The sequence below is a fragment of the Adiantum capillus-veneris genome, chromosome 7, assembly GCF_014529385.1.
Source record: "Adiantum capillus-veneris isolate H3 chromosome 7, ASM1452938v2, whole genome shotgun sequence".
Taxonomy (NCBI): Eukaryota; Viridiplantae; Streptophyta; class Polypodiopsida; order Polypodiales; family Pteridaceae; genus Adiantum; species Adiantum capillus-veneris.
In genome coordinates this window covers 39,733,610-39,745,845 of record NC_140937.1, presented here as the reverse complement: position 1 = coordinate 39,745,845, position 12,236 = coordinate 39,733,610, and positions in this window count along the sequence as shown.

Genomic DNA, 12,236 nt, shown 5'->3' with positions numbered 1-12,236 from the left:
AGCACATCAAAATGACAAAATTTAGATGACCAGATGTGCATGCCAAAGTTTTGCATTACAAAAAAGCTTGGAATGAGAAACTACATGGTTTAATGTTCTAAACAGTTCTTGTAGATTGGGCTTATACATCCCACAAAACAAAATTCCAAATGCCATGATTGTATACCAAAACTGAGATCATGCATACTACATCTATTTCCGCAAACTTGGCTATAAGGCCCAAGTTTTGTAAGTGAGAATAGACACAAAAGAATCTTCTTGATCTGCCTACATAGAAAGAATCAACAAGGGTGAAAAAGCTTCCACCTCCAGCATTGAATATAATCTTACTAGCTGGCGTAACTCGTTTAAAAGTATTATTGGCACCTATGGCAATATTCTTGTAAGGGACAATTTTAAGAGAAGTGGAGAAATCATGATGTGACTAAATGTGCTTTGTTGCACCACTGTTAAAGTACCATACACAATCCATAGACTCTATAATGCATGCATCATGAACATATGGGTCATATTGACATTGCTTACGAAGAGCCCATTTCGCATCTTGCATAACATTTGCCAAATTTTCACATGAGGAAGCATCTACAGTGGCTGCATTTGAATATTTATGGTGACCCTCTTTAGCCTGAAGCTCAATATGTTTCTTAGTGAGATGATCATTTGCCTTGTAATAATAGCAGGCCTATTGCTCAAAGAAGCATTACAAGTGGCAATAATTGTATTCTTATTTGCTGTATGCTTATTCAATAGCACATTGCTTAGCCTTGGTTTTTCTAAATGCCTTTTCAACAATACAAAGATCTCAAACTACATAACATGTCATAAAATCTAATATCTAACCAACCCAAATGATTTTCTCATATTGAATTGATCATTTAATGTGGGAGAATAAATGGGAACAAGGGTTAGAATATAGACATGTGCTTATGGATCTGTCTCAACACAAGGCCAAAGTTAAAGGGGTCCAAATGAGAGATGGTATGTTAAAGAGAAATGCTACCTAATGGAGCTTAAAGACCTGAGGTTTAACTTCATTAAAGACCTCCAAAAGTTAGTGTTAAATGGTCCTTTGCCCTTAAACAAGCTAAAGGTGACTTTGAGGTGGGAATCCTACCCAAGCATGAGGTTCTTGTCGTGCTTGCTAACTAAGGTGCTTAAGGTGTTTGTGGGAACCTTGCCCAAGTTTGAGGTGCTTCTCATGCTTAAATGACTAAGGTTCTTGAAGTGTTCAATTCAAACATGATCTCTCAAGAGGCCCATGCTTAAATGAGTAAGGTGCTTGAAGTGTTCAAGTCAAATATGATCTCTTAAGAACATAAAAGACACATGTCAAGATTTTCCCCATTTGGCCCTCATGATGTGCCTGAATCCTATTGGATAGGCTTTAAAAGACATAAAAATAAATAATTAAGTTCTTCCTCTCAAAGAGGAAAAAGAGGACACATGTCCCAATGATATAATTAAATAATACAAAAGAAAGAGAGATAGGGAGAGAAGGGTGGACCAACCATAAGAGGGGGTATACTCTCCCACCCACACACACACACACTCTCATTGTGTGAAGTGCAAAGTGCAAGAGCTCCATCTCCTTCTCCAAACTTGTTGAGAAGTTGAGAGCCTACACCAACACTCTTGGCTATGGAATGCAAATCCAACCAAGAGCCATACTTCAATGCTTAAGCTTGCCATCTTCTTCATCTTCATTACTATGCTATTATGCTATGCTAAGCAAGATGAGTGATGATAAGTGAGGAACTATTTCTTTCTCTTATAAATGATTCTTCTTTCTCTTCCCTACCCTCATTCCCCCCTAGCTCTCTTCACCTTCGAAGGTGTTTGAGGCCTTGGGACTGAGGCTTGGGATAGTTAATGATTTTTGCAAAGTTTATGTTATGCTCGTGATGCATAAATCTTTCCATCTTGATTGCATCACCTAGGTCACAAGGAACACAAAGATTGTATTGTACCAAGTCTCTCTTGATGGGAGAAGCTATAATACAAACGCCTTTTGGAGGGGAGATTATCTCCAAGTAAATCTGGTCCTCAACTATTATCACGTTCTCTAATACTCTCTCTTGCAAAAGTATTGTTCATGCCAAGTCAATTAAGTACTATGTTTATGTTGCTACCATCAATTAAGTTCACCCTCTATGTTTTCAAAGTGATCTCACAAAAATGCTCACTCTAATTCTCTTAATTCCGTTATTCTCAAAGTTCATAGGCCAACTCTATTACATTGGTATTAGAGCATTTGGTTTCTCTTTTCTTGCTTAAGAAGAGAGGTCCTTAAGTATCCTATTAATGGTTGATTTTGTTAATTATATTAGGGTAAGTGGGATTGGGATCTATTATTGGTTTTGTTGAGCCCACTATGTGGGATATGTTGCACACCTCGGGAGCTTTGGTCTTAATAATGGGATCCTTTTAAACTTGCCTACAGCTTTACCATTATTGAGTCATAAGAAGTCCGAAAGGAGCTAGCCCTCGGCACTTTTGCAATATTAGACCCATTCCACTACTCTTTATAATTAACCAATTCGAGCCCTGGGTGTAGATACTTAAGTGCTAATTTTCAAAGGCTAAGAGGAGTAGCAACTAAGGTTTTGAATTGCCAAAGAATACACTAAGTAAACACATAAGTATAATTAGCATGGCTGACAATAACCAAGAGAGTAGAATGAACATTGATAACTTTGATTTTGCACATGGAGGTGCTAATGATGATGCCCCCATGCTTGTCAATTATCTTGTTACTAAGTTGCAGCAAGCTATGGGTAACCCTGCTTTGGAAGCCGAAGTTACTCAACAACTTTGTGCTTATGGGATTTCCCTTCCTCTCCAAGAGGAGAGAGAGCTTAATGGGCCTCTTGATGAGACCCCCAAAAGAAGACTCTCTCGGATACGAGAGGAGGAATCCAAAGAACAAGAAAGTAATGAATTCCTAAGTTCCTCTAAAGATGTGGCTCCACAAAGACGGCGGTCTAGACGATCATCAACTCCTCCCAAGAGGAAACGATCAACACATAGTCCTTCTGCTCGTCACTCCGAAAGGGAAGAGAGAAACAAAGGAAGAAACCCAAATACATGGAAAAACTCTACAAGTTTCCATCATGAAGCAATTCCTTGCAAGTGATGCAAAGGACAAAGTACTAATGACGCAATTTGAATCTTCTCTCCCATGAGTCTATTCACAAATATAAGGACAAGTTTTGGGATTTACATCTCAAGGCTATTGTCTCCAAAAGATAGACTTTGTCGAGCAAAAGCAACAATTTTGTGCGGGATTACCTGAAGAAATGGTCCAGTATGTCAATTCCCAACGGCTTGGTTCTATCACCGAAGTAATCCACCACACCATGGTTGCTTCCCGCATCAATTTCCAGCAAGGGGCTAGACGAAATGTCAAGCCCATGGAAAACAAAGACAAAAGTGATGCAAAGGGGAAAACCAATGCCCAAAACTCTTCCCAAGGTAGTTCCAATAACAATAACAACAATCGGTCCAAGGATAAGGGAGTTTACAAAGTTTCAAAAAAACTCTCTCCTGAAAAGCTTGAAGCTTTTTGCAATTACCATAAAGTGTTTTAAGTGTGGGGAGCAAGGACGTGGCTATTGTTCTTGCCCCAAGAGAAATGCCCGCAGTGAGACTCCTAGAGCTTCCACCATCAAAGCTCCAAAAGAGGATGCTCATTGCAAAGGATCACCTCTCTCCTATGCTTCAGGGGAAAGGTAAGGGAACATGATGCCTTCATCTTGTTTGACCCTGGCTCTACTCACAACTTCATATCAACGAAGTTGGCCACCAAGTTGGGCATTCAAGCTTTTGATATGGGAGATAGTGTAACTGTTGACACAGCTTTCAAGGGACAGCAAGCCTCCGTTACTCCCTTGATTGGGAAGTTGAGGTTTCATGTCCAAAGCTATGTCGACAAAGAAGACTTTTTCATCTCTCCTCTCCAACATGAGGATGCTATCCTAGGGGCACCATGGTTCAACCGCATGGCTGCCAACATGAAGTTCCCTGAAAGGAGAATCTACTTCACCTACAGGGAAAAGAGCACGTATATAGATGCTAATGAGTCTGATCGTACTATGCCAGTTGTAAATTCACCGGCTTTTGATAAGTTAATGAAAAGTTCGGTTCTGCATACATAATTTTTGTCAAAGAATCCACTAATGATGTTGATGATTTATCAAATGAAAATGGTAAGAATCAAGAAGAGTTAGACTTGTCTAGTTTTCTAAATGGATTCCAAGATGTTTTTATTGATGATATCCCTATGGACTTACCTCAAAACATGGGGATGATGACCATCGAATTGAACTCCTACCGAGAAGCTCACTACCTAACAAGCCTCCTTATCGAGTTTCCAAGCTCCGCAAGAGGAGATCATGAGGCAAGTATAAGAATTGGTAGACAAAGGGATGGTGAGGCGTGGCTCCTCTCCCTTTTGTCCTCTAGTCCTTTTAGTGCAAAAGAAAGATGGTACATACCATATGTGTGTGGACTATCAAGTGCTAAACCATATCACTATCAAAAACAAATTTCCAGTGGTCAGGTAGAAGATCTGTTTGATAAGTTGCAAGCCTCCACCTACTTTAGTAGGATTGACATTAAAAGTAGCTATCATCAAATAAGGATAGTGGATGAAGATATCCTAAAGACCGCGTTTCGTATAACATTTCGTCTTTATGAATATCTAGTCATGCCTTTTGGCTTGACCAATGCACCAGCCACATTCAATCGTTTGATGGGAGAAAATATTTAGACCCTACAGCAAGTTCACTGGAGTGTTCTTTGATGATATCGTCATCTACTCCAAGTCTTGGAGGAACACAAACAACATCTCCAAGTGATTTTTCAAGCATTGAGGGAGAACAAGCTTTTTCTCAACCAAAAGAAAAGCAATTTTTTTCCTTCAAGAGATTCAATACTTAGGTCATATTATCTCTTAAGATGGTATCCGTATGGATCCATCAAAGTTAGAGGTAATAAAAGCATGGCCTAATCCAAGGAATCTACATGAGCTAAGAAGCTTTATTGGTATGTGTGCATACTGTATATGTTTCATAGCAAAATTTTCTCAAATAACAGGACCATTACATGACTTAACAAAGAAGAATGTTAAGTATTCATGGACTGTAAGGAGCAAAATGCTTTTGAAAAGCTCAAAGAGAAGCTTACCTCTCAACCAGGCCCCTCATGCTTTCGGATCTCTCAAAGCCATTTAAAGTCCAATATGATGTTTGTGGTGATTGCCTTGGAGCAGTCTTGCTTCAAGAAGGGCATGCCATAGCATATGAGAGCCGAAGGCTCAATACGGATGAACGGGTCTTGGGAATTTATGAGAAAGAGCTTTTAGCTGTTCTACATGCCTTAGACACATGGAAGCACTATTTATTGGGGACTCCATTCATTTTACGAACAGACCACCAAAGTCTCGAGTACTTCATGACGCAAATCAACTTTTTCGACAAACAAATGAGGTGGGCAAATTTTCTTTCGCAATTTTATTCTCATATTGCTCACATTGTTAATAAGCACAATCAAGTGGTCAATGCACTTTCACGATGACCAAAAGTTAATGCGGTGTCTATAGCAACTCACGATGATCTATCTTCTATGATAGATGAGTATGCTACTGACCTTGACTTTAAGATGTAATGTCAACCCTTGATTTGGGGAAGAAAGAGGAACCATTCATCTCACAGGATGGTTATCTTCTCCATGGCAATAGGCTATGTGTTACCCACTCCCTTCGTGTATAAATCCCATGCTCCTCCCTATGAGGGGCATAGAGGCATTCAACCTACGCTTTGAGGAGTAGAGACGTACTTCTATTGGCCTACTATGAAAGTGGACATACAAGAGTATGTTTCAAAATGTGTGGTATGCCAAAATATTAAGTATGATAGAGGGAAGAAACCTGGATTACTCCAGCCATTGCCAATCCCTAATTCACCTTGGGAGAGTATATCCATGGATTTTATCTTTGGATTATCCAAGTCTATCTATGGGAATACGGGAATATGGACAATAGTTGACAGGGTTAACAAGCAAGCACACTTTATTCCTGTCAAAAATACTATTAAGGTGCACCAAATGGCAACCCTCTTCATATCTTAGATTTTCAAACACCATGGATTACCAACATCCATCGTGTCAGATCGAGATCCTAGAATGACCAGTAATTTTTGGAAAGGTCTCTTCGAAAATCTAGGTACAAGATTGAATTTCTCTTCGGCATATCATCCATAAACGGATGGCCAAAGTGAGATAGTCAATCTTACGGTACTCAATCTACTAAAGAATTATGTTAGAGAAGTAGATCAACGCTCACAATGGGAGACGTACTTACCCCTTGTATAGTATGCGTACAATAATATTGTCCATACTACTACGGGAAAAGCACCTTTTGAGATCATAGAGGGAATACCTAAAAGTACCTTGCTACTTAAAATACATGGGAAGATCTTCACTGCTGCTGATGAGTATAGCCGTGACCTACAAGAATCCTTTCAAAAGCTTAAGGAGGCTATATCCATCTCTCAACAAAGGCAAAAAGTTGTTGCTGACAAGCACAGAAGGGCCTTAACGTTCAAAGAAAATGATTGGGTATTACTTAAGTTTCTCAAGGCTCGATTGAGGCAAACGGCGGGCAAAAATCCTACGGGCCATCAAAAGTATTATGCTAAACTAGCAAAAAGATACTATGGTCCTTTTCAAATCTTGAAGCCAATCAATGACATAGCTTATCAACTCAAGTTGCCCAACCATTTATAGTTCATACACAAGGCTTTTCATGTGAGCCTACTTAAGCCCTACAAAGGAGATCCACCACGAGAACCAATTATTGAAGACCCTCCATAAATCAAAGACCAAGAACAGGTGCTACAACCCGAAGCTATCCTTCAGCGCATGAAGACAAGGTACGACGACATGGTAAGATTATCCGACAGTATCTTACTAGGTTCAAAAATTATCCTTTTGAAGATGCTAGATCGATGCAAAGAATACAGTTTAAGGATAGTATGAACCTTGTCAATGCTACAATGCTACACTAGAGTAAGCAAATATAAATGCTTTCTAAATGAACAATGTTTTTGACTTATAAGACTAATCCTCTTCTGTGCACAAATTTAAATAGTATGCATGCTTAGAATCATATTTGTGATGACGACGTCACCCAAACACCAAGTAAGATTTGTCACTCTACTTTGGGAGTATAAAATGGACTAAAGAGCATACATGCTTCCGGCAGCTACGTCTCCCAAGCACCAAATGGACTAGTCATCCGTTCTGGAATAATGTCGTAGGGTGAAAAGGGATCCTCTACACGCTAAGAAACGCAAAATAATGACTAAGACTTTATCTCTTCTACCTCGTAGTCAAGTACAACTATGATTTCAAGAGAGAAGTAATGTCATAAAATCTAATATCTAAACACAAATGATTTTCTCATATTAAACTGATCATTTAATGTGGGAGAATAAACGGGAACAAGGGCTAGAATATATACATGTGCTTATGGATCTGTCTCAACACGGGGCCAAGGTTAAAGGGGTCCAAATGAGAGATGGTTTGTTAAAGAGCAATGCTACCTAATGGAGCTTAAAGACCTTAGGGTTAGCTTCATTAAAGACCTCCAAAAGTTAGTGTTAAAAAGTCCTTTGACCTTAGACAAGCTAGGGTGACCTTGAGGTGGGAATCCTACCCAAGCATGAGGTGCTTGTCGTGCTTGCTAAGTAAGGTGCTTAAGGTGTTTGTGGGAACCTTGCCCAAGCTTGAGGTCTTCTCATGTTTAAATGTTAAGGTTCTTGAAGTGTTCAATTCAAACATGATCTCTCAAGAGGCATAAACGATTTTCGTGCTTAAATGAGTAAGGTGCTTGAAGTGTTCAATTCAAACATGATCTCTTAAGAAGCATAAAAGACACATGTCAAGATCCTCCCCATTTGGCCCTCATGATGTGCCTATCCTATTGGATAGACTTTGAAGGAGTCCAATGAGAATTTAGATGCATAAAAATAAATAATTAAGTTCTTTCTCTCAAAGAAGAAAAAGAGGACACATGTCCCAATAATATAATTAAATAATACAAAAGAGAGAGAGATAGGGAGAGAGGGGTGGACCAAGCATGAGAGGGGGTATACTCTCCCACCCTCCCCCCACACACACACACTATCAGTGTGTGAAGTGCAAAGTGCAAGAGCTCCATCTCCTTCTCCAAGCTTGTTGAGAAGTTGAGAGCCTACACCAACACTCTTGGCTATGGAATGCAAACCCAACCAGGAGCCATGCTTCAATGCTTAAGCTTGCCATCTTCTTTATCTTCATTACTATGTTATTATGCTATGATAACCAAGAAGAATGATGATAAGTGAGGAACTATTTCTTTCTCTTATAAATGATTCTTCTTCCTCTTCCCTACCCTCATTCCTCGCTATTTCTCTCCACCTTCGAAGGTGTTTGAGGCCTTGGGACTCAGGCTTGGGATAGTTAATGCTTTTTCAAAGTCTATGTTATGGTCATGATGCATGAAGTTTTCCATCTTTATTGCATTACCTAGGTCACAAGGAACACAAAGATTTTATTGTACCAAGTCTCTCTTGATGGGAGAAACTATAATACAAACGCCTTTTGAAGGGGGGATCGGCTCCAAGTAAATCCAATCCTCAACTATTTTCATGTTCTTTAATACTCTCTCTTGCAAAAGTATTGTTCATGCCAAGTCAATTAAGTACTATTTTTATGTTGCTACCATCAATTAAGTTCACCCCTATATGTTCTCAAAGTGATCTCGCAAAAATGCTCACTCTAATTCTCTTGATTCTGCTATTCTCAAAGTTCATAGGCCATTTCCATTACATAACATCCAATTTATTCTTTTTGACAAGTCTCCAAGTGGAGGCAAGAGTTTGATAACAATGCATAAAAAACTATTTGCACAAGGGAAATGTTAGGCATGACATCACCAAAGGCAATTAACTGCTCCTTAAGATCTCCAATCTCTACGAGAAATACATTCATGATCATCCTCCTTGTGAATAACCTTTGATTCTAGTTTCTCACGAAGGCAATATTTTATGTTGCCTCATTATGGCATGCATAAAGAGAAGCAAGTTTATTCCATGCATTTTTATTTTTATTTTGTTGAGCAAATGTGTGGAGCAACGGAATAGTTAATAGAAAGCACGAATAGCGCATGAGCTTTAGTGCATATTAAGTGGCCCAATGTGTCTTCTCATTAGTAGGCAAAGTAACTCTAGCTATTGAACTATTAGATCATGCACCATTATCCATAGAGCTTGGTCTTATCATGCATAATGTTCCATTGTCTTTGCATGAAGGACATGTTGTACCATGTATTCCCAAAGTGGGTAGTTGTCTCCATCCAAGTTTTCCTCAAGGGACAGCGTGCAAAAACAATCAATATTGCTAGCCATGGTAAGTGAATGCACCTAGTGCAATGGTTGCATGTGTAGACAAAAAACTATAAACCAACCTATGCTATATAGCACAATCCACAAAAAACTACAAAATTACTTGTTTTGTAGAGATTTGCACTATCACATAAGGTTAGGAACTCACAAAATTGTGCTTACGAAGGTGGAAAGTGCAAGTATGTAATGGTTCCCATTGTGAATGGCTTAATAGTCAATGGAGCCCATATGTGGCCAAGTGTGGAGCTGTAGCTTGTTGTTAGGGATAGTATTAGTTGTTTCAAACTGTGCAGGGTGAGTTTATTCGTCAAGTCAATGTAGTTTGGGTTTGTTGAAGATGCATGTATATTGGATTTATCAATCAAAATCACGGAATGATTCTACATTGTTGTTGAAGGAATTGGTCCCATTATGTTGACAAAAGTGGTATGGCTTAAAGAAGTGAGTTTTTTGCCCATGCTTGTACCATCCATGAGGAATAGGTTAGGTTGTTATGGGCATACCCCTTTTATTAGAAGTGTACATCATCTTATAATAATCATTGCTCCAAGTTGAATTGTCTCAATTGGGAAAATTAAGCTTCACTAGACATTAATATGGAGTTTTTTGTGTAGGGGATGCAAAGAGTAAGAATTAAGGGGTTTTCAGGCTTAGAGTCTTATCAAAAGAATCCATTGGCTTACATCAATAGCTAGCTCTCAACCCTCGTCTTCTCCTTATAACTCTGCCAAAATTAATGTGGAGTTCCATACTTCCATTGTCAACCCCCTCTCGCAACATTGTTCATGTAGTGTGTGATAAGACCCTTAGACACAAAGGTAGACCACTCTAAGGTTTATTTAAGTACTTTTAAATATTTTAATTCTATTTGTATATGTATTTCTGGTAGGTTGAGGGCTTGATGGTGGCAAAATTAACAGACTTGGTGGCAAATAGAAAGCAGTAGATTCATATGGTGGCCTCATGGAGGAGCACCATGGACGAGACTAGGGCCAAGGTGAATGGCACTTGGTACGGGCACCAATTGTGCAAGTTGTGGTTGTATTAGGCTTCATGCTAGGGTTATCGAAGGAGGTGCTAGGTTGAATCGATGGTAGCTATGGCCATAGTCGGGCACCAACTGTGCAAGTCATGGTTGTATTGGGATTCGTGCAGGGATGATCAGCCTTGTGATATATTTATAGTGCTATTCTAAGCTGGCAATTAAAATTGTTGACATGATGGCAATCTTCTACCCTCCTTCCCACTATGAAAAAGGTTTTTGGCAAGACCTAGTTTGCACTACATAAATTCAATTGGAGTTTTGAAAGTGGATAACACCATTTTGTTTATTTTGTGGGCCTTGTGATAGATTTTGAATCTATGGTGGCGGTCTTTTGCTCTCCTTCCCACTCCACATTAGCAAGGTAGTCCATGGACTATTGAAGACTCAAAAATTTCAATTTGTTGCACCTTCAATTGTCCCACACACATCACATCACATGTGGGCATGAAATAATAAAACAATGCTATCCAGTTTCAAAACTCAAATTGAAAAAACTCTTTGGCAAGCCCTGGTTTGCACCTTAGTCTTTACTACATAAATTCAACTAGCCATTTGAAATCGCATAGTACCATCTTTCTTTTTCAAGAGCCTCCTGATATATTTTGAGTACTACTTTGAACTAGCACTCAAAACTACTACCATGGCACATCACATCATGCATGGGCATGGAAATAAAAAAACAATGTTATCCAGTTTCAAATTTGCAAACATATTATGTAGTGCCCAGAGTGCAAACCAAGGCTTGTCAAAACCTTTTCCTCTAACCACATTTCAAGGAGAAAAAAGGTAATTATGTTGAATATTAGGTCAAAAATTGAAGGACTTGCTAGTATTTATACTAGAATTTGCCAAAATAGTAGGTCAAAGTTTGAAGGACTTGTGAGAATTACTATAACTTGTAAAGTCTTACTAGTTTTCTTCGGGGCAAGCTTGGCATCTAGTTATGATTTTGCAATTTTCTATGGTTAAAAGTAGTAAAAGGTTTGGGAATTGATGTGGAAGTTCTAGTTTTTAATTGTGATAATCAATGTCATTCAGCTAGCACAGAACGTAGGGTTTCATGCAAAGATGAAGCACATTGATGTGATATATCACTTCCTTTGTGAGGTGCTTGAGGACAAACCAAGCACATTGATGTGACGTATCACTTTGTGCTTTGTAAGGTGCTTGAGGACAACCACGATGATTCACACATATAACAACCCTATAGATCTTCTTACAAAAGGTCTACCCTTTGATAAATTTTCTCAATGTCAAGTGCTTAGGGCATCAAGTACATGACCAAACTCTACACATAACTTTTTAATATGTATGTCCATAGTCTTCTTCTTCTCTCTCTCTCTCTCTCTCTCTCTCTCTCTCTCTCTCTAAGCACAATAGAGTCTATAGCAAACACATCATGTATCTATAAAAGAGACTTGAGTGAGTGGCCTTGAATGTCATTTTTGGATGGTTTGCATCATGTCTTATGGTATCAAAGTTTAGAGTTCATTTTTTTGTCTTAGGTAGATCTTGTTTAGGAACATCTACATTGTTCAAGCCTTGATAAGATATTGTTTAAGTTGTCAGGTCTCACCTATAATTTTAGGTCTCCTCGATGCATAATGTTGTTTAAATTTTAATATAGGTGCTAAGGTTTCATTTAGATAGTTCAAGTTTCACAACACTCTCCCCTGGCATATCTCTCTTTCACTCACTATTTCTCTCCCTTTAGTGTCTTTTTTATCCCTCTCCCTCTTTCCCCACTA